The following is a 26,933-nucleotide window of genomic DNA, read 5'->3' as shown; positions in this document are numbered from 1 at the left end:
CACTGTTCATTTGGCAAGGTACTTGGTCTTTGTATGTAAGGTCACAAAATGTGAACTATACTCAACAGAGAGTTGACTGTATCGTGGATAGTCTTTCACACACCAGGTACATCCAAAGCTGTCTTGTAGTGATTCAGTTCACTGGTTTATCTGGACCTGCATGATTAACTCTGTCTGGCAGTGGCTGTTCAAGGTCCCAATTGGAGATCTTTTTCGTATCTGCTACCTTGGATCCTTTTAACTGGAGATGTCAGGGATTGAACCTGGAACTTTCTGCCTGGAAAGCATATATACTCTACCATTGAACTATGGATGGAATCAAATGCAGTTCTTATATATATATATTTTCTTAAATGTGTTTTCCCCGTTTGCTGTCTAGGTAATCAGCATTCACCCTGGTAAAATGGTAGTTTGGTTTGTTAACTGAGCAAAGAAATGAAAAATGAAATGGCATCCCACTTTAATATAAAGGCCAAATTAAAGAAACGTAGTAGTCTTCTACCAGTAATCAATTTTTTTAATACCAGCTATCTGGGACCAAAATCTGTAACAAAGGCAAAAAGGAATAATGTCTTAGGAACCTTCAGCCCCTGAAAACTTCCAGTTCCTCCCTTTGCCTCAAACACTATGCAGTCTTTTGAAAAATGAATTAATGTGTGCATGAACTGGGAGATATGGAATGTTGTGGTATGCAAGTAAACAGTTCTGCTGGTGGCAAGGAGTTTTAGGTGCACAATAGAAATTCCTCATCCTCTCCTCTCTTCATGTGACTCCCCCTTGCAACCCCGAAATCTACTGTGGGAGTTCCTCCAACCCTCTGGAGCAGACTTACTGGACATGTATGGAGCACATCAGGAGAGGAGAGGACAGGGAAGTTCCATTGTGCAGCCAAAGCTTCTTTCACAAGCAGAACTGTTTACTTGCATCCTGCCTATAGCTCCCCAAACAGAAGCGATGATGTCTAATGCTGCTTTCTTGTTTTCTTTTTTATGGAACAGGGAACTTTTTCGTACAAAGTAAAAGATGAAACTATTTTACGTTACTAAAGAAATTATCCACAAACCTTCACCCATTAGTTAGTACATAATAATTCATCACTCAGTAGAATTCTGTAACCTTTTCCCACTGCTTGACATATAATTACTACTTATTCAGTTTTACCCAACAAGTTCTAAGAAGCGATGCAAGTTGTTTTTCAGGTAAAATTTATTAATGTAAGAATATGTGTGTCTCAGATAAAAGTGCATTCCATTATTTCTTCTTAGGCTGCAATAAAATACATTTTATAGCAACCGTGCAAGAAACACAAAGTGATATCCAAGGTAATAGTAAAAAGTAGCTTCAATGAACAATTTCAAAAATGTCTGTGCAAATATGATTTTCATTGTCTGCCTTTTAAATATTGCCAAATACTATTCCTTTTCAGAAATAAATTTTGCAGACTGTGCACATCTTCACTATGCCCTGCTAACCACAGGTCCTATTATGTGTTTAATAATTGACTATTCAATAGAGCATTGAAGCATTTTTATCTGGAGCTAATTCACCTTTGTCTGTGCATCAGCATGTTCACGCAATGAATTACAGACATGATCTTCTAAAGCGCCTCAAGGCTGTGTGCTGTATTTAATCCAACTTTGTAAAAAATGCAGTGAGCCCCATTGTGTGGCTTGGAAAACAAGATCTTAAAACTAGTACATGTAAAACAATGATATATTAATGCACATTTTTAATCAGTCTAGGCTTTGGCCCTTCAGATAGTAAGTCAGTGCATTATGAGCCCCTGAGCAGCAACTGAATGCCTACTGATGTGCTGTCACAAAGCTATGTATATGCCGTACTATTGTCAGCTGGAAGCAGAAGCAAATTCTGCAATACAATGCTAGGCATGTTTACAAATCTCCCTGCAGTTTCCCTATTGACATCTATATATCAGATGTCCCAAGCTTATAGATCACAATTTTGAGATGCTGCCGAATCAGCACATAAGGTGGCCATTTACAAGTATATACCGTTTTGCTTAAAGTGATGCAGTATGTTAATTGCCTCTGTTCTCCCATCTCCCAAACCACAGCAGTCCATGTATTAACAGGAATTCTTTGAAATACTCTTTATGTACCATTAGGTACTGGTGGAGGCCCCCAAAGCACCATATGATTGAGCAAAACTGAGTTCAGGGTCACCCCAAATGGAACCACCATTGTATCAGGGCTGGCCAATTTCTTTAATATCCAGAAGGAGGAGTGGGCAGCACCCCCTGCCCAATCAATGTCAGTTCTAAAAGGCACTTGAACCCTATTCGTGCATCCTGTGGAGCAGGAATGGTGTCACCCATACTTCCAACCTTCCCTCACTGAGTGTGAAATTCTGAAGTGGGATTGTAAGTACTTTAGCACATTCAGGGAAATGGTTCTTCTCTAGCTTTTCCCTAGACCACTGATAGTGCAGCCCCCTGGCTGCCAAGCAAGCCCCCCTCTGGTGGCTCTGGACTTCTTGTCAGGCCCAACATTGTTTCTATATCTGGGGGTAAAGGGGAAATGGTCTGAGGCTGAAGCAGGGCTCTATATGTGCTGTGCTGGAGGAGCTGGGCAATTTGGGTTGCATGACTGTGACAGGGGGCTCTCTGGGTTCCTAAGAGCATTTGAAACTCCCATTGTTCTAGGCACATTTTGCGACAGGGAATTTCATTAGCGCAAGCTTTTTCTGAGCTCTGGGCACAGTACTGTGCCTAAGATTTCAGATTAAAACTGTACAGTGGAAGGAAAGAAGGACCTTTTTCTGCCTCCCCACTTCCAGCCACTCTCTGAAGACCAGAGAATATATCCTCTTAAGAATATTAGGGAGGTGGGCAGGGGAAGCATGGCTTTGTTTTTTGCAGTCTTCAGATGAGAACTAGACCATGTGAAAAATGGACATAAGATTTTAGCTGCAGTTCATTCATTTTCAGCTTTGTATTCTTGTTATTTAAAAAGTGTGCCTAGGCATCCCATTGTTGCGCCTATAACTTAGATATAAGGTGCCATTTAGCTCCTAGCTTTCATATCTCAGTTTCTAACACTGGCTCCTAGTGGCGCTGGGGGTCTCCAATCCTCTTCCATCAGTGAGGTATCCCCTGAATTATAATCAGGCTTTACTCTGGCACAGGTGCAGAGTGTCCTCGGATCTCCTGCACAATAAAATATGAGAAGATGCCTGCAATGGGTCTGCAGCAATAAAGCACACTTGCCTTTCACCACCATCACTACTCTAGTATAACCACTTCTGTTGGCTTACGGGATGCCAAACTACCCAGCTTCCTGTGCTACAACTCCTACTCACATGCTGCTAAATTGTTCTCAACTTTTGGGGGTCCATTTACAGAGCTTCAGTCAAGAAAGCTATGAAGGCTGAGAACAGCAGTCATATTCCCTCTACCAATGGTGGGATCACCAGGGCTAGACTCACCTGATTATTTTCTATCCTGAAATTCAATGAGAAACATTCAGTTTTGTGAGCTGGGGCAGCTAGTGCTCCCAGGTATCTCCAACTTCAGCCCCTTTACCCTTTCTCATTGGAGTGAATGATTCCTATTGATTGCTACCGAAGAAAGTAAATTGCATCCTGTCATACAGCTAGGTGATAGCATAAGATAAAGCATAGCTCTAGTGAGCAGCTCATGCACATTAATCTTCCCAAACTTTAAACCAATATTCTATGCCACCTAGACCTTTATCAAAATTATTTACTTGGTACCTTATATATGGGTAACCTTTGTATACTGAACCTACTTATGTAAATTCATGTTTCACTAGAGCGGATGTCACATATAAGACAAACTACCACCTTAAGCAGCAGCAGATGTGAAGTGTCGGACAAAACTCCTTCACTTTTATTGTTTCCCCCAAATGAAGCTAAGATGCTTTAGTTAAGATAGTGGAGGAGTTGTATCTGCAGTGTGCATCTCAAAGATTGTGGTGCTTGAACAAAATATTTCATTGTTAATCCACCTTTTGTAAGAACTAGAATCCTGATTTCAAGGTTATTAAAAGAGATCGGGCACTGCATCATATTGCATTCACCTGTGGCCAGTAACTGATTATTCTGAGGGAAGCAATTACTCAACATAGACTCCAGCTCATTGTTGAATGCCAAATTTTGCATTTGGGGGAAGAAAATGACTCTTGAATATATGCTCTGAAGCATGAGATTTGATTACCTTTATCATCACTTGCAAGGCCATAAATGTTGCAATAAAAGAACATAAACGCATTCAGCCCTTTTTCAACAGTTCATGCACAGTATTTTGCTTGCTTAATTATCTTTTGTGGTTGTGAACTCCACAGATTAAGAATATGCAACTGACAATTTCTTCTATTACTAATCCTGCTTTTCATAGTTATAGTAGAATCCTAAAATCTTTGTATTTATCATCACTGTGAATTCTGCAATGACAGAGGAAGAGAATCCATTTCTTGCTTCTTCTTTTTACTCTCTCTGTTCAGAAAAGGGATGGGAATTTCTTTTTTCTGACTTCTCCCTCTTTTGAAAAAAAGACAGGAGAAGCTACAGCTCAGAGGGTCTTATGGTAGGCACTTGGTAGGCAGTTGATTTGGGGGAGAACTAAAAGGGATTTGCTTCGCTCCCTGTGGTTGAACTCAAGGCAACAATGTTATTCTAAAAAAATTCCTAGACATGTGGTAGAGGTGTCCCTGGGAAAGTAACATGCAAAATATCAGAAGGATGGAGGCAAAAGCTATAGTTATAATGAATTGGGGTGTGTGAAGAAGCTTCAGGCTTATGTTCTGCTCAATAGAAGTAGCAGAAACTAAGTGCAAAGCTGATTTGATAGGAATGGGTGTGTGGGCATGAGACAGAGGCAGAAGGACTTGAATTTCCAGCATTTTCTAAGCAAGCATTACTAGCTAAGTGCACAGAACAGACAACAATGTGATACTGCATTGAAATCCCTTCCCCAAACCACTGTGATAGGAGAGCCCTCCTGGTAAAGTGATTCCCATTGGTTAGAAGTTAGACCTATCAGTCATTCAAAAAGCTCTCCACCTCCCTCTCCACAGCCTGTTGTTTCTCTTATATGGCAAGCTTAGAACAAAGATTTCCATTTTTGCAGACACACTATCCACAGTGTTTTTAAACATCCTGCTCTCCAAAGGACTAAATAGTTTTGGAGGCCCCTGCTTTGAACAGTTCCTGCTTCAACCCAGAGAGCCCCAACTCTCTCCAAAGCAGCTATGCTTCAGGATTTTTCTCATCCCTTTGCACCCTACATAGTGTGTCTCTTTCTACATGCATATTATTCTCTGTTTTCTAGTTACCTAGAACAATGGTGGGAAGCTCTACACTGGACATCCTCAAGCAGAGACTGAACCATCAACTGTTGGTACATCATCTAACTCTAGATATCTTGCATCAAGCATGGAGTTGAACTAGATTGCCTAATACTTCTTCGTTCTTTAGTTCTGTACCTTCATTCATCTTTGTACCAGTGAACCCATGAATGGAAGAACTGAGGTCCTACCTGCTGGCTCTGTCCCAACCTGCACATGTTTAAGGGCTTTAGTGCACTGTTTATGCACAGGGTCTTTGGATGACTAGAACAAGTGTGTGTGTTTGTGTGTGGTCCCAATTCCTCCTAGTGCTGTTCCATATCATTGTTTTTTTTCTGACACAGAACCCAAAGAACCCACTGTCCCTACTAGGATCAAAACTTTAAAGCATCTTGTTAGCGATGCTAACAAAAACCCATGTTTAGCGATGCAAAAACCCATGTTAGCGGTTTTTGCTGCTCCTTTCCTTAAAAGCTCAACAACTTTGAGCTGCGCCCCTAAAAAAAGCTGCTCCTTTCCTTAAAAGCTCAACAACTTTTGACCTCCCCCCCCCTGGGGTGGGTCTTTGCACCCTGGTGGCACATATGCTAAAGACGGCCCTAAAAACCTTTGTTCCCCAGCTATATGAACATCCAAAAATGTTGCTTTGGCAGCAATTAGGTAATAAAAAAGCTTTCATTGCTCTTGTGCCCTTGCACATTCTCATTATCAGGTTTCTTTCCACATGCTGTTCTCACTCTTTAACAAACACTATTCATGCCTATTGATTAACAGCACCTAATATTTATTTAACAAGGAACTTCATTTTCCCCCCCTAGCATCACAGCTTCGGATCTGCTGTACTTTCACACCAGGGCAGGTTGTATTATCAGTTTGACTCTGATCCTGTTATGCCCGCATGACATAGAGAATGCATGTTAAGACCTTAATTATGTAGCTTGTGTTTTGTAAATGGTATTTATTTTTAACAGAGCCAGGTGTTTTTCATCTGTTTGCAAATAATTCTCTTTTGCACCTAGAAATCTAGGAGAAACAGAAGAAAAACAAGAGAATTTACTTTAAATAAGACATCTTTTGGAAATAGCTATGTACATCCTGTGAGGGACAAAAGTACTGAAACATTATTCTATGAACAACAAATATAAATTGGAAGTTATTTTGCTGCTGCTGCTATAAACTATGCTGCACTAGCTCACCTGTATCTGCCTGTTAACACGAAACAAACACTCCTTCACTGTAGGTACAGTATATCTCATGGATTGTGACATTGTGGGCTTGTCCAAACTGGGCTTTACCATGAGTTTGAATCTAAGATTTCTGAGCAGTGTCCACATGATGCTGCCCTCAATCAGAACCCATCCCACGATTTTGTTGTGTTAATTTGGATTACACCATTCATGGGGAAATCTGAAAAGCAAACAAAACCCAAAGCAAATCTGCAGCTGCCTGGCTGCTGGAGCAGGAAGAATCCAGAGGTTGCTTGCAGAGTTGAAGGAAAAGAAGGACCTTTATCCTGCTCCCTACCTCTAACCATTCACTGAAGACTGGAGAAGGGACATATTAAAGGCAATGGGCAGCATGGCTTCCCCCCCCCCCCCAAGTAAACATATATAATTTTTGACTTCTGGCAGAAGCCATCCAGTCAGTGCCAGGAGGTTATTTCACAGGTATCCCCAGCACTGACAGTACTTCTGGACAAAAATGGAAAGAAAACCAATTTAAGATTATCACAGATGCTGTCTGATCTGCAGGGATAATATGTATTGGAGCAAAGGAAGTCCAATCAGGACATTTCACCTACCAAAGAGATTGCATAGCAGAGATGAGAGCTACATCCCACAATCCATTGCTGTTACAGAGGATCCTGAGGCACAGCTCTTGGACCATGTGCACTTGTGTACAATCTGACAGTTGCTCCACAGCATCCTATGTGATGGTTGTTTCTTTATTTCATTTATAATCTCTCTCTCACTCACTCACTCACTCACTCTCTCTCTCTCTCACACACACACACTTAAAAAAAACCATTTAGAGAGTTCCCAAGGTATCTCCCATCCAGGCCCTGATCAGAGTCAAACTGCTTAGGTTCAATACTGCTATATCATGTGCTTTCAAACTATGCCATAGCACCACCGCAAAAGGTATCCAGGATGCACTTGGACTGCATCTTTGGCAGTAATGAAAAGGAAGGTAACTTTCACCTGGCTTTTATGCAGCTCTTTGTTTACAGGCTGCCTCCTTTTGTGGGCTCATTTCACTGGTGAGCTCTACAGAAATGATTAGGCTGAACACAAGTTAGCTGCTACTGTCAGACTAGGTATGTACAGTGCAATCCTATATGTACCTACTCAGAAGTAAGGTTCCAGTGGTGCTTACTCCCAAAGAAAGTGTGTACTAGGATTGTAGCCTTAGTGAAAAGCAATAGTCTCTAACTGAAAGGAATATGCAATCTGGCCGTTGTCCTCAAGAGACAGTTATCACCTCATCAACTGCAGCTAACACTTGAAACTCTGCTGCAGCTGCCATCTGGCATGTGAGCCGGGATCTAGGCCTAAATACAAAACAATAAAGATGGATGGGAGATTTGATGATTTGTTCAGCCAATTGCCACTTTGTGTAGAATTCTGTGTATTAAATGATGTAAAACTATATTTCAAGGTTACTCTGGGTATGCTTTATCACCTCATCCATCAAACTGTCTTAGAGGGTAAAACATTTTATAGCCAAATGGGGAAAACCCAGCTTAATCACACAAATAACTTTGGTTTACCTGATAGGTTTTATTTCTTAAACAGAGAGACCAGATTTATACATCCACTGGAATTTATATTTTAGAACTGCTTTATGGTATTTTACAGCTGAAGACAAAGGAAGAAATTAGGCTAATGTAATGGAAAGATCACAGTGAGCATAATCCTGCCTGTGGCATTCAGGGAGAGGGTTACTATCCGGCCCCATCACTGATGATGGACCTGGGCCAGTTACCATTTTCCAGAGTAACTTTCAATGCTGCTGCCATGATAAAATGTTCTCTTGAGATACTTGGAAGACACATGGGATCCAAGTGCAACCCATCTGCTGATATCTGGCAGCAGCACTAAGCCAGAACTTTTATCAATTTTGGCACAAGCCTTTGCCCAGAAACCTAGAAATCTGTACAGTGTGAACATGGAAGTCAATTATAGAATCATAGAATCATAGAATTCCTCCCTGCTTTCAATATGACAGAAGTTGGCCTTCTTCACTACCCTCACCACCATGCAGTAGGCATGATTATGTGCTTTAACTCATGTTCAGTCAACTTTGCAATATGCCTTTCACCTCTTGGGCTCTCAAGCTGTTGTCTAGCGTATTTCATCAGCTGTAGGTCTCTGATGCAGAATAGACTTCGTAGTGCTGGAGAGGGTGCTCACCAACCATGTCAAGAGTCTCATGTCTCATTATATCATAGCTTCAACAGGGTCTCCTACTCTATCCACATGAATTCAGGAATCCATTGGATTCCATTAGTCTCTGGGAACAGTCCTCCACCACCACCACAGCAAAGGGGAAGGACAAGAGCCATGAGCCCAAACTTCACCAGGAATGGTGCAAGCATGACAATGGAGTGACATTTGCCACCACCCTATCTCCACACCACCCCTTCCTCTACCTGGACTGCCCCATGACAACTTGGGGCAGCCACATGATCATCATGGAGGCTATGAAGTTCCAAACTGGAACACTAGAGGCAGCCTAAGCATGGATGTTGAAATCACTGGAGTTATCATTTCAGATTCTTCCAGCACCAGCTTGGTAACAGAAGCAGCTGGGCAGCAGGATGGATGTACAGCAACAGCAACCCTAGTTGCTGCTCTTTATTGTAGCACTCTCATAATACAATGGCAGTGGTCTGTAGAAGAGGCCATGTTGACAGTCAGTGACTAGGATAGCAAGGTAGTAATCTAGCTAGTAAAATTCTGGCAGCTTTACCAGACAGTCCATTCCAGATGCAAACACTAAACACCATTCAGTCAGCACTAAGAGACATATTGTGCTCTCACAAAACTCTGTAGACAGTTGTGGAAAAACTCTTCTCTCTGCATCACATCTGCAGGTGTTGACAGTCTCCTCCTGTACCTACAGATGGCAGCACTGCTTAGCTCAAGTATGATCCACATCAGTTTGGATGGGATAGTGCCATCTTAAATTTGCTTTACAAATTTGATTCCTCTATTTTTTTTTCATGCAGAGCTCAATCTGCCCTCATCTCTTCTTCAAAATGATAAACCCATTACAATCTATAAAGGGGTGGGAAACCTCAGGCCTATGTACATGCAGAAACCTCTGGCTTTTGTGAGGCTGGGCTGCAGCCTACTGAACAAAGGTAAGACTCACATCTATTGCTCCACCCACCATTGGCATATGGCCCTTGGAAGGTTGGCCACAAGGAAATGCAAGCCTCAGGCATTTTCAAAACAGATTCCTTTCTGTGGACCCTTATTATGTGTAAAGTGTAAAATGACAAGGGCAAGCAAGTTGTTTCAACAGCTACTTACTGCTCTGGAACATAAAATGACTTTCACCTGGGATCCAACAAATGCTAAACCTGAATTTCTTCCGGGGGGGGGGAGGAATGCACAAGACCTGTTAATTTTAAGAAAGATTTAAAAGCCTGAGAATATGAAGTGTTTTTTTTCAGTGACACATTTCTTGTTAATGCTCCCTTCATGTTTTCCTCTGAAATATTCTTAAGTGGTGTTTACTCAGCCAAAGTGTTCAGAGAAAGGGGGATTAATGGTTTGAGAACGTAAATGTAACCTATTCCTATATGACCTTCATAGTAAGCTTTCAATAGCCAATGTAAGAGCCAATGTAAGATTACAGGAATCGTGTATGTGTGTGAGAGAGAGTGTGTTGGGGGGGGGGAGGAGAGATGGAGTCATGTTGCTGTTACTATTGTTAAACAATTGGGAGTCAAAACTCTTGCTGATCCACCTCAGATTTCTAGATACAGTGGTACCTCGGGTTAAGAACTTAATTTGTTCCAGAGGTCTGTTCTTAACTTGAAACTGTTCTTAACCTGAAGCAGCACTTTAGCTAATGGGGCCTCCCACTGCCGCTGCACCGCCGGAGGACGATTTCTGTTCTCATCCTGATGCAAAGTTCTTAACCCAAGGTACTATTTCTGGGTTAGCGGAGTCTGTAACCTGAAGCGTATGTGACCTGAAGTGTATGTAACCCGAGGTACCACTGTATATATCAATCTGCTGTCTGCCAAGCCCTGGTCTAATGGTTGCTGTGTGACTACACAGCATTGAATGCCCACTGCCTTTCCAATCAGCTGGAAAGTGTGTCACTTGCGCTTGCCAGCTGAGGGCTCAAACAAGTTTTACCTGGAAAAGTGTGTGCAAATACATCCTAAACCATCTGTTTGAATCTCCATGGGAGATAGCCAATTTTGATTTGGAGGTGTATAGAAATTATGTTCAGATGGGGTAATTGCCAGCTGCCTGTGTGATTGCCTCTTTGTCTCCCATTCATCCCGCATATTTGTAAAGAAACCAATTATGATATCCCCAGATATCTTTCTGCCAAAGGAATTGTACCATATATTTTTCCTGTCTTCCCAATGCATTTCTTCATATGCATTGGTAAGGACCAGTGCCAGAAGAACAAAAGGCTGTGTTGACTAGCTCTGCTGATTTGTTGGCAGATCTTAGAAATTCATAGCTAAATTCTGCAGCATTTCTGTATTCATAACTCTAACTGAAGTTCAAGGGAACTTTGAATTAGAAGGATCACAGTAAATGCCAAGCTTCTGGCAAGCTTGCTAATCTCAGGCATCCTCCAGAGATACTGTGTAATTGGCAGGCTTTTGCTTCCCATTTGTACTCTTATTCTCTGCTGAAGCACAGGTATCTGTGTACTCTGAGCCACAAACCATGTAATATGTAAAGGGCATTTTTGCAAACACTTTGCAGATACACTTTTCTTTAGATACCCTCTAATACTTGTCCAATAAACACAACAGCAGTACACAACAGGACAGTTAATTAATTTTAATTATGCTGTGATTGCATATGAAAGAAATCACCACAATCATATGCAGATGATTCAATTGTGATTTTTTTTAACAGCATCACCTCCCTACAGTCTTTTGTGTATATGTGATGTTTGTTATCCATCAATAGGTCAGTGAGTTAATCTGTTACCTTAAAAATCACTTTTCACCATGCGTTTCACCACTGTCTGTGTTCTGAAGGTTGGGTCCCATGCTATATACCAATGCGGTACAATGTGACAGTATTTGCACTGAAGGGCAGGGCCTTTATTGTAATGTCTCCTGTCCACAGCTATGGAATCAACTCTGCAATGAGGGCCATAACTGTCTGGGGAAGTTGTAAAATACACCAATTCCAAAATGCTTTGGCACACTGACTTGTAAAAGCCATTCTTTTCCCTCCTCCATCCTGAAAAGCCTCTCCAGAAGGTTGAAGGGTTTCCTCCTGGACAGTTTGTGGGCTGTGTCACACTGAACTTTGGTGTGGTGTCGGGGAGACGGCCCAAAATAGGACAGAGGAACCTTGCACATAAAATTTCTTTACCCAATATTAAGCAATCTCTCCCCTCAGTCTCCAGAGTGTTTTTTTTTTTTTTGTGGGGGGAGGGTACAGGTGACTGCAGGGGTGAAGAGGTTGGTTGTGCAAACTGCAGTACACAACCCAAGGTCTTCTATTGTTGGTATGAAGTATATAGTTCCTGATGTTCTGAGTGCGTGTAGAGGTGGCAATGATTTGCATTTTTCTGGAATGTGGTTTTGTTGTTTTAATTTATTTTGTAAGCTGCCTTGAGTTTTGGAGAGACATGATACAGATGTTGTAAATAAAAATAAAGAATTATAAAGAATAAAAGTTCAAGTTACATTATTAATTTTGCTACGGCCTTAAACTACTTTAAGATTATTGGTGAATTTTTGCAACCTATTTTTATTCTAGGGTCTAATGTTGTAAGGCTCAATGCAGCATTCAATCAATGAACTGGTCAGAGTAATTTATTGCAAAACCCTTGTTTGCTTAAAAACAAAAACAAAAAACCAAGGCTGCCGATTAAATGGAAAACGTACAAAAACTATGGGAGGCAGATGTCTTCTTGGGAGGCATTTCCCATTTTTGCCTCTCACGAATGGAAGTGCCTTGAAGGGTGTGCTTTCTGCATCATGTGTGTGAATCATCAAAAAAGAACCCCCCCCCCTCAAAATGATTGTCTTTTTCATGTGCATATTTAATCAACTGATCAGCCTCATACTTATATTTCTGAAAAACGCATCCAGGTGACTTATCAAGTTTAAAACAAAGACACAGTATACAAATATAGTAGCACAGCCAATAAAACACCATAATTAAAATATAACAGCAAGCATCAACAAAATCCCCTCCACAGGCGTAAACTCATCTGCCAGCGCAAAACCCCCATCATAACAAGCAGCTAAATAATAGTCCAGAGAAACCTGACAGAATACGTTAAAATTTACAAAACTGCTATAGTTTTTAAAGGAAGGTCTTTGCCTGGTGCCATAAAGATTGTAAAGGGCTCCCTGGAAACAGTGGTGGAAGTAGATACTTTCCTCAGATAACAGCTTGTTGTGGGCAGGGGATTGAGCTATATGCCTGAGCCCCCTTCTCATTCCTGGATCCAGCATGGATTCAATTCCTAGAATAGCCAGGCAAGCTTCCTGGTGAAGGAAGTAGCTGTGTGCTAGACATCAAATGGCCCTGCTCCCTCAAGTCACTAGTAGAAAGGCAAAGGCCAGAGATGAGAGTTGAGAGCATGTGAGCTAGAAGGTAGAAGGTAGAAGCAAGGTAAGCTGGGCAGTTGGGAGACAGAACCATGCCTGATTTCTGTTGGAATCCAAGGCTGTGACTACAGGAGACGCAAGACCTTCTTGGGATGTTAATGCTGTGAGCCCCTCCAATGTAGGCTCAGGTTGTATATATGTGTAAATAAATCATATATCATAAAGATACCACAGTCTCCGCTGTTCTAGGGAAACTGAACCCTGAGCAAGTGCCTGGAACCCCTGGAATCTTACACCACTTGGAGATTGGGATGGGGTGTAAAAAAGCTCATTGGAAAGAGAGTAAAATACCTAAAGTAGTAAGCTAAAGAACTTACCATCACTGGTGCCTGCAACACCCCAGCCAGGGCTGCACGGAGGATGGCAGAAGGTAGCATACATCCTGCAGCTCCTAGTCCTTAGAGCCATAGCCTACGGAAAGAAACACAACAGAGACCATATGGGCTAGAGAAGATATGTCATGATTGAGTACCCTTTGCAGTAACTGAACCAAGCAGGGGCCCTACAGGGGATTGGTGGTGTTCTGGAGATCTTGCACCTACAACAGTGAATGGCTTTCTGCCACAGTATCTGCAATGTAGCCTGAGTGTTGTACTTTATGGTGTCTCTGTCCAAAATGTGGGCCAAGGGAGAGAATCATGAACACTGGGCTGGTATCTCCTGCTCCCCACCCAATCCCTATGCCATCTCACATGACTCACTCTCCTTTGTTTCTCCAGCAGTGCTGATATGCTTACCCACCCATGCAAGTCTGATACTTTGCACCAGCAAGTCCATGTATTGTACAGCAGAGCAAGGTTGCCACTGCAGAAACATCCTGTCGTTACAGAGATCCCAACACTTTTCTTTGCAGTTATCAGGGGGATTTCATCTTACAGTCTACATTTCTGAGGCCAATTGTGAGGTGCCTCCAGAACACAAATGTCTACTTTGATACTCAGCCTTATTGCATGTAAGCAGCTTATACATCTGTGATAAACTTGTAAATAATAATGATAATTTTATTCTCTAACCCCACTGTATTTTCCTTTGTGGACTTAATGATGCTGAAAATCTCTTTAATGTCTATCTAATCGGCTTCTATTATCCATTTCTCTATTCCATTTCACAAGAGAGAGACCACTTTTCTCTCTCTTCAAAGAAGGAAATCAGGACAAAGGTGCCTGCAGAAAACTGGTGTGGGGCCCCAACTCAGATCAGAAACATTCCAGATAGAGCCCTGTAGCTTTTTTTCTTCAAAAGAAGACAGCTTATGCCAGCTTTTGCTTTTCTTTTCTTTTAAAGGGTGAACAGCATAGTGTGTCATTTAAAGACCCTGCAACCTGGCTAGTTTTCAGGTATGCCTACATTAGAAAACAGCTTTCTTTGTTCTTTTGAATCCAGAGGAATTACATGCAATTTCCAACAACGCCTAGAAAAATATTTGTGACAACGCCTCAAAAATCTCTGTACCCAATTGCAGTGTATTTCAGTTTCTTAAGGAAAAATATTCCTTAAAATTCCAGATCTTGCAGAGGCCTAAGTAAGATTTCCCCATTGTGTGGGTATACTTTTGGGGTGATAGCTAACATTAGAGTAGACCCATTGAAATTTGTGGTCTTAAGTCATTTAGGACACAGCATGATGTAGCTGAATATCACCGATAGATTCCCAATTGTTTTTGGTTATGTGTTTGTTTTCTTAGAGCTTGTGCCTGAGAATTATGGAGAGACTACATCTTTGTGCTTGTAGATGCTGTATCTGCTACTCTACCCTCTTCTTTTAACCCTGTTTCCCTTATTTATCTTTTGGGGCCTGAAAACCTTGCTTTGGGATATGTTCTTTTGTTTTGCATGACAGGAATATTTTAATATGAACTATGAATGCTGAGTAATTGTAGATGTGTCAACAATATTACCAGGGCTCGCTCTGGGTGGGCATCTCAAGTAGGATCCCAGATGTGAATGCCCCCAATGTTTACAGGAAAACAAAGACAGACAGACAGACAGACACATCACCCAACTGACACAGTTCTTTCTCCTCTCCCCAAGTAATGTAACCTAATCATTGTTAAGTTGTGGGTTGACATAGCAGACGACACAGCGATTTCTCCAAGTAGCTCTTTATTTTGTAAGCTGGAATAGAACTGACTGCAAACAGCTCAGCCGGCCTGCTTTTATAGGCAGCCGGCTGTCAACATTGTAGCAACAACAGCCCAGAGTTCCCGCCTAAAATAACTGACGTGGACCTGAGTGAAAACTATCTACAGACCTGAGTGAAAACTATATACAGTATCCCCCTGCAGGCCCAGGGTGAAACTTCACTACATAACAATCATTGTAAGTATTGATAAACAAAGTCTATATTCTGACACAAAGTATAACTTATTTAGACGCTCAGTTAAAATTAATCTAACCTCATCTGATTGCAATTTTCTCATAAGTTCTGTGTGCCAAACATTTCCCAGCCAAAAGCTTCATAAGCAGCACTTGTTCCTATATACAACTTACTATTTCATATCTGCTTTCATTGGGCTTTGAGTGCTGGAGTTAGAATCATAGAATCATAGAATCATAGAGTTGGAAGAGACCACAAGGGCCATCGAGTCCAACCCCCTGCCAAGCAGGAAACACCATCAGAACACTCCTGACATATGGTTGTCAAGCCTCTGCTTAAAGACCTCCAAAGAAGGAGACTCCACCACACTCCTTGGCAGCAAATTCCACTGTTGAACAGCTCTTACTGTCAGGAAGTTCTTCCTAATGTTTAGGTGGAATCTTCTTTCTTGTAGTTTGGATCCATTGCTCCGTGTCCGCTTCTCTGCAGCAGAAGAAAACAACCTTTCTCCCTCCTCTATGTGACATCCTTTTATATATTTGAACATGGCTATCATATCACCCCTTAACCTCCTCTTCTCCAGGCTAAACATGCCCAGCTCCCTTAGCCGTTCTTCATAAGGCATCGTTTCCAGGCCTTTGACCATTTTGGTTGCCCTCCTCTGGACACGTTCCAGTTTGTCAGTGTCCTTCTTGAACTGTGGTGCCCAGAACTGGACACAGTACTCCAGGTGAGGTCTGACCAGAGCAGAATACAGTGGCACTATTACTTCCCTTGATTAGATGCAATACTCCTATTGATGCAGCCCAGAATTGCATTGGCTTTTTTAGCTGCCGCGTCACAGTGTTGGCTCATGTCAAGTTTGTGGTCAACCAAGACTCCTAGATCCTTTTCACATGTACTGCTCTCAAGCCAGGTGTCACCCATCTTGTATTTGTGCCTCTCATTTTTTTTGCCCAAGTGCAATACTTTACATTTCTCCCTATTAAAATTCATCTTGTTTGTTTTGGCCCAGTTCTCTAATCTGTCAAGGTCGTTTTGAAGTGTGATCCTGTCCTCTGGGGTGTTAGCCACCCCTCCCAGTTTGGTGTCATCTGCAAATTTGATCAGGATGCCCTTGAGTCCATCATCCAAGTCGTTGATAAAGATGTTGAATAAGACCGGGCCCAAGACAGAACCCTGTGGCACCCCACTAGTCACTCTTCTCCAGGATGAAGAGGAACCATTGATGAGCACCCTTTGGGTTCGGTCAGTCAGCCAGTTACAAATCCACTGAGTGGTAGCATAGTCAAGACCGCATTTTACCAGCTTCTTTACAAGAATATCATGGGGCATCTTGTCAAATGCCTTGCTGAAATCAAGGTAGGCTACATCCACTGCATTCCCTTCATCTACCAGGCTTGTAATTCTGTCAAAAAACGAGATCAGGTTAGTCTGACACGACTTATTTTTCAGAAATCCATGCTGACTATTGGTGATCACAGTATTCCTTTCTAGGTGCTCACAAACTGTTTGCTTAATGATCTGCTCCAGAATCTTCCCTGGTATTGATGTCAGGCTGACTGGGCGGTAATTATTTGGGTCCTCTCTTTTCCCCTTTTTGAAAATAGGGACAACATTTGCCCTCCTCCAGTCTGCCGGGACTTCGCCTGTTCTCCAGGAATTCTCAAAGATGACTGCCAGTGGTTCTGAGATCACATCTGCCAGTTCTTTTAATACTCTTGGATGCAGTTCATCTGGCCCTGGAGACTTGAATACATCTAAACTAGCCAAGTATTCTTGTACTATCTCCTTAGTTATTCTGGGCTGTGTTTCCTCTGCTGAATCATTTGCTCCAAATTGTTCAGGTCGGGCATTGTTTTCTTTATCGGAGAAGACTGAGGCAAAGAAGGCATTGAGGAGTTCAGCCCTTTCTGAGTCAGTTTTAGAACAATAACTTTAAAACTCATTACAAAAGAGACAACATAAACCTGATCAGAGTTTTGTTAGTGTTGTTACTGATTTGTGGGGTTATTGTTTAAGAAATCTCCATTTCCCTTTTGAATTTTTTCTGTTTGTATGTTCTCCCAAGCTCTGAATTACTGCCAGTGATTAATTTGTGACAGAAATGTGGTAGGAACTATAATAAGGTATTCTGAAAAAACAACCAGTTCAACTGCAAAAATCAAAAGCAGCCCTACAATGAAAGGTCATCTAAATGGAAATGGACCATATACAAATAAGGAAGTTTTGTTTAGGTGCCAACTGGGAAGCTATTATTTTCCCCCAAGATGACATTAGAACACCCCCTTGAGCTCTATAATTGTAGATTAATGAAAATAAAATTGATGTTCTGTCTCTTACTGTTCAGTAGAGAGAAAGCATATGATCATGAACAAAGGCACATACCCCACTGAACTAAATAGCCAGACTAACTTCAATTGATTTGAACAGTCATGGATTACAAAAGCATTGCCTCCCACTTGTCCTTCTATACCCATCAAAAGCAGAAAGCAAAAGCGGAACTTCATTTCAGTATTATAAGAATTGCAACTGATAGAAGAGAAAGTAAGGGAGATAAAGCATCTGCCAAGCAACCTTCTTCTATCTTCCTCACTAGCCACTTATCGTCATCTCTCAGTGCACTGAGGAATGGACTGCAATTTTGACTTTATGTTGCAGCATTTCTATTTCATGCCAAGAAAACTACCGTATCATGTTTTCTGGATTGACACATTTGCTTGAGGGGCGACACTTAGTGTTTGTTGTGGGACTTGCTGTATGCGGGTACTAATTTGCAGGTGTTGTCCATTGTTATTTATTTATTTACTATTATGTATTACGGTAAATCAGTATTCAGCTCTACAAAAAGGGACACATGTGGCGCTGTGGTCTAAACCACTGAGCCTCTTGGGCTTGCTGATCAGAAGGTCGGCGGTTCAAATCCCCGCAGCGGAGTAAGCTCCCCCGTTGCTCTGTTCCATCTCCTGCCAACCTAGCAGTTCGAAAGCACGCCAGTGCAAGATAAATAGGTACCGCTGTGGCGGGAAGGTAAACAGTGTTTTTGTGTCCTCTGGTTTCTGTCATGGTGTTCCGTTGTGCCAGAAGTGGTTTAGTCATGCTGGCTGCAGAATCAGAAAGCTGTCTGTGGACAAACACTGGCTCCCTCAGCCTGAAAGCGAGATGAGCGCCACAACCCCATGGTTGCCTTTGACTGGACTTAACCATCCAGAGTTCCTTTAGCTTACCTCTGCCCTACACCCATAGATCTCAGGTTGATTTACAACATTATATTACAATATAAAAAAGCCACATGCATAATAAAAATAACAAAAAACCAACCAGTAACACATTTTAAAGGGCATCAGAAGTCAGTCAGCCAAAGGCCTAGTTAGAGAGGATATGCCTTCACCTGTCTGTGGAGCACAGTACAAGCATATAAGACAAATCTGGGGGGGGGGGGGATAGGTGTGGGGCTGAGAGCCTGAGCAGGCCAAGGCTTAGTCCCACCATTATCCTAAACCAGAGGTAGGCAACCTAAGGCCTAAGGCAACCTAATTGTCTTCTCAATCTGGCCTGTGGATGGTCTGGGAATCAGCGTGTTTTTACATGAGTAAAAACATGAGTAGGATGTGTCCTTTTATTTAAAATGCATCTCTGGGTTATTTGTAGAGCCTGCCTGGTGTTTTTACATGAGTAGAATGTGTGTTTTTATTAAAAATGCATCTGTGGGTTATTTGTGGGGCATAGGAATTTGTTCATTGTTTTTTCTTCAAAATATGGTCTGGCCCGCCACATGGTCTGAGGGACGGTGGACTGGCCCCTGGCTGAAAAAGGTTGCTGACCCGTCCTAATCTTTCAAGTACAGTGGTACCTCGGGTTACATACGCCTCAGGTTACTGACTCCGCTAACCTAGGAATAGTACCTCGGGTTAAGAACTTTGCTTCAGGATGAGAACAGAAATCGTTCTGCTCCAGCGCGGTAGCTAAAGTGGTGCTTCAGATTAAGAACAGTTTCAGGTTTAGAACGGAGCTCCAGAACGAATTAAGTACTTAACCTGAGGTACCACTGTACAGATTGAGAAGGAGAAGGGGACGACAGAGGACGAGATGGTTGGACAGTGTTCTCGAAGCTACGAACATGAGTCTGACTAAACTGCGGGAGGCAGTGGAAGACAGGAGTGCCTGGCGTGCTCTGGTCCAGGGGGTCATGAAGAGTCGGGCACGACTAAACAACAGCAACACCCAAGACTGGATGCGGTGCAAGGACGGGCTTTCCACACGCCCTCCCAAATGGCCAGAGAGGAAAGCACAAGGCAAAAGCGACCGGCTGCCATCTAACAAGTCCCGCTCTCCCGCCCGCCTCAACCAATCCGCAACGCCCACCCGCCCTTCGCCGCAGTTGGCTCTCCCGGGGTGAAAGTCCCGCCCCTGGAAAGGGGCCGAGCCTGTCAATCAAGCAGAGGAAGCCGAAAGAAAGTCAAGCTGGCCGATTTCCGCTGGTAAGCGAAGAGTTGGCGGGAAGGTGGCGGGGGGGAGGGGCGTCAACCAGGGAATGCGAACAAGCGGAAGGAGAGAGAGGAGGGGGTCAGTTCGTCGCGGGGGAGGGGCGAGCTCCCGAAAAGGACTGTGCGCATGCGCGGTCTCGTGTGTTTCCCCGCCCCCCCAGGCTCGTTATTGAGGCGGCGCGCGCAGCCCTTTCTGGTTGCTCCTGTCTCGTGCCAGGCTGCCGGCAGCGATTGTAGCAGCAAGAAGGTCTCATTCTGTCCTCCGTATACGAAACTTAAGGTGGGGGCGGGGAACGTGCTCATGAGCATGTGCAGAATACAGCCACTAATTTTATTGTAGGATTCCCTTCCCCCTTTGCCAGCTGGCCAGGAACAGCCAAGAAGTACAGTAACTGGCTTGCTGCAGCTGCTGCTGCTGCTATTGGCCCGTGAAAACAGAAAGGTTTCCTATGCAGAACTGCAAAGGTGAAACTTTGTCATTGGGTGGGTAGGGGGCCAAGTTGCTCAGCTGGTGCAAAAATAGGCGATTCTGCATGAACCCCAGGTTCAGCTTTATTAGTCATTTAAGTGTTAGAAGCACCTTGTGGACTTCCATGCTTGTGTGCTACTTCAGACCATGTGTGTGTGTATATATATATATATATATATATATATATATGACCCACATCAAAGGCTTCTGAATGAACATAGCAGCAGGCAGGCATGGGATAAAATGAGAGTGCCTCGTGGGTCAGTAACTGGTTAAAGAGCAGCAAGCAGTTGGGATGAATGCGCATTTTTCGCAAGAGGGAGGCAGGATACCCCCAGAATCTCTCTTGGGAGCAGTCTTTTTTAAAGTCTCCATAAATCACCTGAGGCGGCAGTCAAGTTCTGTGATGACAGTTCAGTATAGTGAGAACAGACTGTGAGTAGCTGGGAAAGGATCTCACCCAAGTGGTGAGCTCAAAATGGGAAGTGCAGTTCAATGTCAAGTGATACACAGAGAAGCGAAATACTGTATAACACTGTATATATGCTTATGGTGTCCGGACCCATCTGGTTTAAGAGCTTCTGCTCACTTATTGGATTGCAAACAAGCCCACACATCACTGAACATACAATCGGGCCCAGTCAGTGCACACTTGTCATTGATAGACCTTTTACAGTGTACTCTTGGCCATGCTTAATCCGATGTAATCCCAATGGTAAACAAGCACAGGATTGTGCTGCTAGGTTGATACAGTATGTGAAGTATTTTTATTATTTTCTTGTAAGCTATTAAGACGAAGTATTTTAGTATCTGATTCTGGGAGATCGTAATTAATTGTTGGTGTGTTACTTTTAATCCAGAGGTTGCATTGCAGATTCCTTTCCTCAAATAATGACCAGAATTCTTTATGCATTTTGTGAAGTTAGTGCTTGAATGGGAGATTTAACATACGCCCATATGTTCTTCAACGGCTCATAGCTTAATTCTCAATTCTGAAGTCAGTTGGACTGGTACATTTTAAGGAGGGAAAGTGATGTTGGTTCAGTAGATGAATGCTCTTAAAATTATTGAGGTGAATGTTGGTGGTAAGAACAATCCTGGGTCTAAATACCAACAATTTGAGTATTTATAGCCTTTGCAATGAAAATTACATCTGGAGAGACTATTATTATTCTTGTGCTACAACGGTAGTATGGTGTATGCTGTTAAATCACTATCATTTTTAACCCCAAAGGTATTAAAATTATTCTGCTGTGTATCATTTGTAAACTGTTTGAATTCATTCAGTATGGCATGATTAATACTGTACTCTATGGATGAAACTCTTGGCTGGTTGTATTTTTTTATTTTTCTGTATGTCTTTAAAATATATTGTGTTTTTCACAAGACGCTTGAAAACGATCTTTAGTCTGCAACACTTTTTTATACAGGCTCGTGAATATAGTTAATGTGGTATGTTACATGGGGCAGATTTTAGCGGGAATGATGGCCCATAGAAATGGATTATAATTCCAATTAATTTAAGTGAAGTAAGTCATTCTGGTTCTGTGAACATATGCAGTTTTCAAGACAGGCCTTCCCAGTCATCATTTTTCTTTGGTCAGAGCAGCATTGGAAATGGGATACTTTCTGGAGGTATATCATCGCTTGCGCTAGAAAATAGTGTGTGAGAGAGAGAAAGAGAAAAAGAAGAAAGAAAGAAAAATTGAATGCTGCTTAATCTTTTCCTTCACAGCTAGCTCCCCCCATGTAAAAAAACCCAGCTTATTTTGCTTCCATCAGATTTCAGTTCACACCTAGAATTCTGCCGGGTGGAAAAGAGCCATGGTGGCAGTAGTGGGGAGATATAATTTAGAGGAGAAAATGAGTAAGGAAGAGGTTAAGTACTATTAACTCCTGGTTCCTTTTCATTTAAAGCACACACAAAAAAAACATATGCATATAATGTATTGTTCACTCCTGAGTAGTGTCTTCTTATTATGAAATACATATTAAGGAAAAATGAAATTTTGTCTCCCCTGTTGCAGTAGTCTTTTTTTCATTACATTGTGTGGTAGTAATATATACTACATATATACTACATATATACAAAGTAGACTGTATTTATTAACACGTCACATACAGTCATTTCCTTCCTCTGCAGGTGTTTATTTAATATTGGCAGTTCACAGTTCAGACCTAGCTAATTTATGCTCTTCATGAGGAACAAATTACAAATAATTGCTAGTAGGAAACAAGCAATTTGCAACTATGGTATAGAATTCTAATCAAAAAGTTGCCAATGTAAAATGTGTGCAAACACTTCTAAAAATGAGGTTCTGTATTCCCCCCTCCCCCTGAGAAGTTTTGGAAATCTCAGTGTCAAATTCAAAACCTAATTATTTTGGGGAAACTTTTGTATGTGGTCATTTACTTTTTCTGTTATTTTCAATGTAATCTGATACATATCTACTTCAAACGAAGTAAAATAGCAGGTGGTATGTTCTTTGCTTTTGGAAATGTTAAGGAGCTTGTTTCAGAGAACAAAATGGGCACATCAGGAAACTCCTGATTAATTATACCACGTAATGGGGTCTGCAGTTCAGCTCTACATGCTGAGTATTTGAGCATAATGGTTACTCCCTGATTTTTTGATTCTACGGGAAATTGACAAATTTTATTAAATAAACTGATTAAATAAAAAAAAGCTCTCCAACCAAGTCATAATATATTATGAAATCAGTATTGCTGGGTATGAAAAGGTTTCCCTCACCATCTACATATTGTTATCCCTTTAAGCTAGACAGTTCTTGCAAATGGAAAATTCTGAGGGCTCGCAACAGGTGCTACAATGTGCTTGTAAAAGATAGTCTCTAGCAAAGGATCTGTGAAGAAGTCTGCAGTGTCGAATGGTCTATTGATATAAGAATCCCTGTGGTTTATTGTTATTATTATGTAGAGAATAAAGGCTTTCTGTCCCTCCCCTCCCCATCACATTGTTTCCTTTCAGCCCACTGTATCTCTGTGTTTCTTGCCCTTCATTTTACTAATTTTTACAGCCCACTCAGGAAGCTCAAAAATTAAAATGCAAGCTCATCACTATGTTGTAGACTCTCGTAATTAATCATAAATGTCTCCAATTACTGACTGTTTTCAGCAGAACCTTCTGAGGTAACATCATTTATTATTGATACCTTGTAGGAATAGAAATGATGCAGGAAGAACTTATGTACATTTTCTTACAACATTTGATTCCCACACAAACACACCTTTTTGCAAACTAATTGGAAATAGCTTCTGGGATGTTTGTCCATGTGTTTGGCCAGGGGACACTTCACTGACCTGTGAAATTTGGACTCATTGAAGTGTTGAAAACACCATGAACTAGGAGCACCATCCAGGTCATAATAGTAGAATGTGAAAATATGTAACATATTGGCTGATGATATCCTAAACCCCTAGTTTTATGTTGACAATGGACAACACTCCTTGATTTCCACAAGTAGGCAGCTATATTGGTTGCTATCCTAAGGAACTCCTCATTCAAGATGAGAAAGTGACCTTTAAGGCTAGGTGTGTTTTGCTTGTTTGCTTTCTTATAGTAACCTTGCAAGGAATTAAAAAGGTTTCTTCTCTTTAACTGAAATGCTTTTTTGTATAGGCTGCAGCTGGGGATTTTGGTAATGTTCACTGAATGTTATTCTGTTAGGGTTATTTAAATTGACTGTTTTTATTGTAATTTGAATTATATGCTTTAATGTTTCTTTTTAATGTAAGCCACTTTGGGAAGTCATGAAAGGCAAATAACTGAAATACATAAAAAGTAGAAGTGAACACTACAATTTATTTATAACAGAAAAAATGAGTTAACTATATAATAGTTATTAACTGTTATGGCGCATTAGTTGTTTCATTCATCCTATAATTGTGAACATTCATAGAATAGTCTGTTGTTATGCTGCAATGCTTTCTCAATTACTTGCGTGGAAGCCCCACTAATCTCAATGGGACCTCTGAGTAAATATGTATAGGATTGAATTGTAAGAGTCCTTGAAGAATATTGTTCAATGTGTACATGTAAACCAAGATATCATGGGCATTCTTTAACAACAACAACTTTTTAAATGGCATACACTTAATGCATTATATATATTTTTAAAGTGTAAAATTCTACAGTGTTTGAATGGTAGTTTCTGAATGTGTTCCAGCTGCCTCTGATGAAGAAGTGTTCTACGTGCATTAAGCTGGAGTGTGTTTGTTAATAAACAGACATTTTCTTCCAAACCTTTTAAGGATTGCTTCCTTGCTATTTTGGTGGTGGGTGAGCCCCAGTGCTAAGAAGCAGAAGCCTGTGACCAAATGTGGAAGGATGAAGGCTTGCCTCATAGTGGAGTGAGGCATTGTGAACTGTGGCAATTCATATTCCTGAATGACTCCTAATTTGAAGTTTGACTCGATCACTAGTTCAGTGCCATTATTTTTTAGGGTAGTAATTATGCTGCTGATGATTTTGTGTTTGGAAGTTCGCAGTTCAGGAATGCTGTTGGGCATGATGTGAGTTGGCGAGGTTGAAGCTGATGGTGGTGGTCCAGGGCTCCTTCTTAACCAGATTCAGCTGGTTCACCTGTGTGAAGAGAATGGACCTTCCTTCAGTTACCCATGTAATGTTCAAGCTGGAGTACTGCAATGCTGTCCATGGTTTTGGAACTTCATCTGGTACAAAATTCAGCCTTCAGGTTGTTTGTTGGAGCCAGGCAGTTGAAGCAACGTATGTTGTACCACTGGCCCCAAATTTAAAACGCTTGTGATGACCTTTGAAGCACTGAATATTTTTAAACCAGATTATTTTAGCATTCCCTGCACCCATATCAACTTACCTGTGCCTTAAGATTCACTTCAGAAGCCCTGCTTTTTAGGTTCTCGCCTTGAAAGGCAAGTTAGTGGGCTCACAGAACAGGATCTTCTCTATGGTGTCTCCACAGCCATGGAACTTGATTGCATGTGTAGTTAGGCTGGCTCAGTTTTGGTTTTTTTTAGTTGTCCGAATGATCTCCCTGTCCCTAGTTTAGCAAACTGAGAATGGGTGTCAGACTTGTGTGTACATATCTTTACCTAGTCTCCTCACCTTGAGTGCTGGCTTCACTCCAGGGCTGCTTCCTGTTCTTTCTGTACAGGCCATGTTGCTTTATGAACAAGGATGTAAACTAGGAGGAAACTGTGGCTTAAGAACTGACTGAGTACCCAGTTAGTAAAACCAATGTTCTCTGGTTTGGATATATTGGGAATTCTGACTTAAACAGACCTTATATGAAGGTGGTGTGTTGGGTGTGTGCTGGTCTACTCATACTTGCGTTGCTTAAATGGTAAATAATCTGGAATTGTAAGGAATATTTAAACTTTATACAATCTAGTCAGTCATATTTAAATCCGACAGACTTCATAGGCATAGTACTAGCATAAAAAGCCCCCCCCCCTTTTAATTTCAACTGTTCCTGTGCTATATATCAAACTGGACTTTGTATATACTGTACCATGTTTTAATCTATGGTTGCACATTTCACAGTCTCCAGTTTTAACAGTTCACTTTGTTGTGTTAATAAATGTCCTTGAAAATGCAGCTGTGCTCAGGGTCAAACTAGATAAGGCAGAGCAGCCATCCACGCATCTGCTCTGTTTGCATAATAAAGTTGAAGAATTTTCTTTGCCGTAAAATGCCTGTGGGGGAGCAAAACTCACTCCTCCACCTTACCTGCGTGTTCCACCAGAAGTGATCTCAGCTTAAAAGTGCAATAGTTTAAGAGAGCAGGGTGATGAGTTTGGCTTTCCTCCCTCATACGGTCCTTTTCATGTGAAGAATAGGTCCTTACCCAGCTCTGCTTTATGTATGAACAGGGCAGACACTGAGATACATAGCTGCCTTGTCACATCTTGTTTGGCCTTCAGATTCAGGGTGGAGTGTGGGCTTTGGTCCAGATAAAAGACTTCAGCGTGCAAGAACTTGCAAATGGGAGATGTATGTAAGGTACAGCTGGCTGGCATGTGGCCCTCTAGATGTTCTTTGACTCCAGCTCTTATCAACCCAGACTGATGGGTAGTGATCAAGGGTTGTTGACTTCTAGTACAGCTACATTGAGAGGGGCACAGGCTCACCCCCCCCCCCCCGGTATAAGGCATGCTGTGCTTGTGGCATTCCTTTGTAGGATTTCTAGAGCCATGTGGGTACATAAGTTTATGTACTTAGTGAGCAGAGTCGGCTATTTTTAGCAAGAGACATTTCTTTCATTTTCATTGTCATTGCAGACACATTATTGATGCACTGCAACGATCAAAGAGAATTAAGTATTTCCAAATCATTGCTTTGAAGCAGTAAACCTTACAGCTGTGTGCCTTCCTCCTTTCTGATGCTGTACTTGTGCATCTTGATTTTGAAATAAAATAATCTCTGTTCTTAAAATAGATTTCCTGAGGGTTGGTTTGTATCTGGAATTCCAAATACCCCATTTTTACTAGAAGCCTTTGTA

The 26,933-nt window shown here is 41.7% G+C and overlaps 1 protein-coding gene and 1 long non-coding RNA gene across 9 annotated transcripts in view; one reads left to right on the top strand and one right to left on the bottom strand.

Moving 5' to 3' along the window:
- LOC307216086 overlaps positions 1 to 19,968 on the bottom strand; it is a 90,950-nt gene extending 70,982 nt beyond the window's left edge. For 2 of the 4 annotated variants that reach the window (XR_013838898.1, XR_013838899.1), the window contains exons 1-3: positions 19,702 to 19,824; positions 13,479 to 13,572; positions 9,863 to 9,950 (exon numbers count right to left, since the gene is read on the bottom strand). This is a non-coding gene — a long non-coding RNA (uncharacterized lncRNA). The other 2 variants (XR_013838900.1, XR_013838897.1) reach the window with 2 other exon arrangements.
- NMNAT3 (nicotinamide nucleotide adenylyltransferase 3) overlaps positions 19,861 to 26,933 on the top strand; it is a 37,683-nt gene continuing 30,610 nt past the window's right edge. For 2 of the 5 annotated variants that reach the window (XM_079975938.1, XM_079975937.1), the window contains exon 1: positions 20,115 to 20,429. The gene's annotated coding sequence lies outside the window, so the exon portion shown is untranslated. Of the gene's footprint in view, positions 19,959 to 20,101; positions 20,430 to 26,933 lie in introns of those variants that run through there. The other 3 variants (XM_079975940.1, XM_079975941.1, XM_079975939.1) reach the window with 3 other exon arrangements.

Source organism: Podarcis cretensis (assembly GCF_951804945.1).
Source record: "Podarcis cretensis genome assembly, chromosome: 5".
NCBI classification, from domain to species: domain Eukaryota; kingdom Metazoa; phylum Chordata; class Lepidosauria; order Squamata; family Lacertidae; genus Podarcis; species Podarcis cretensis.
This window is presented reverse-complemented; position numbering and strand designations above follow the sequence as displayed.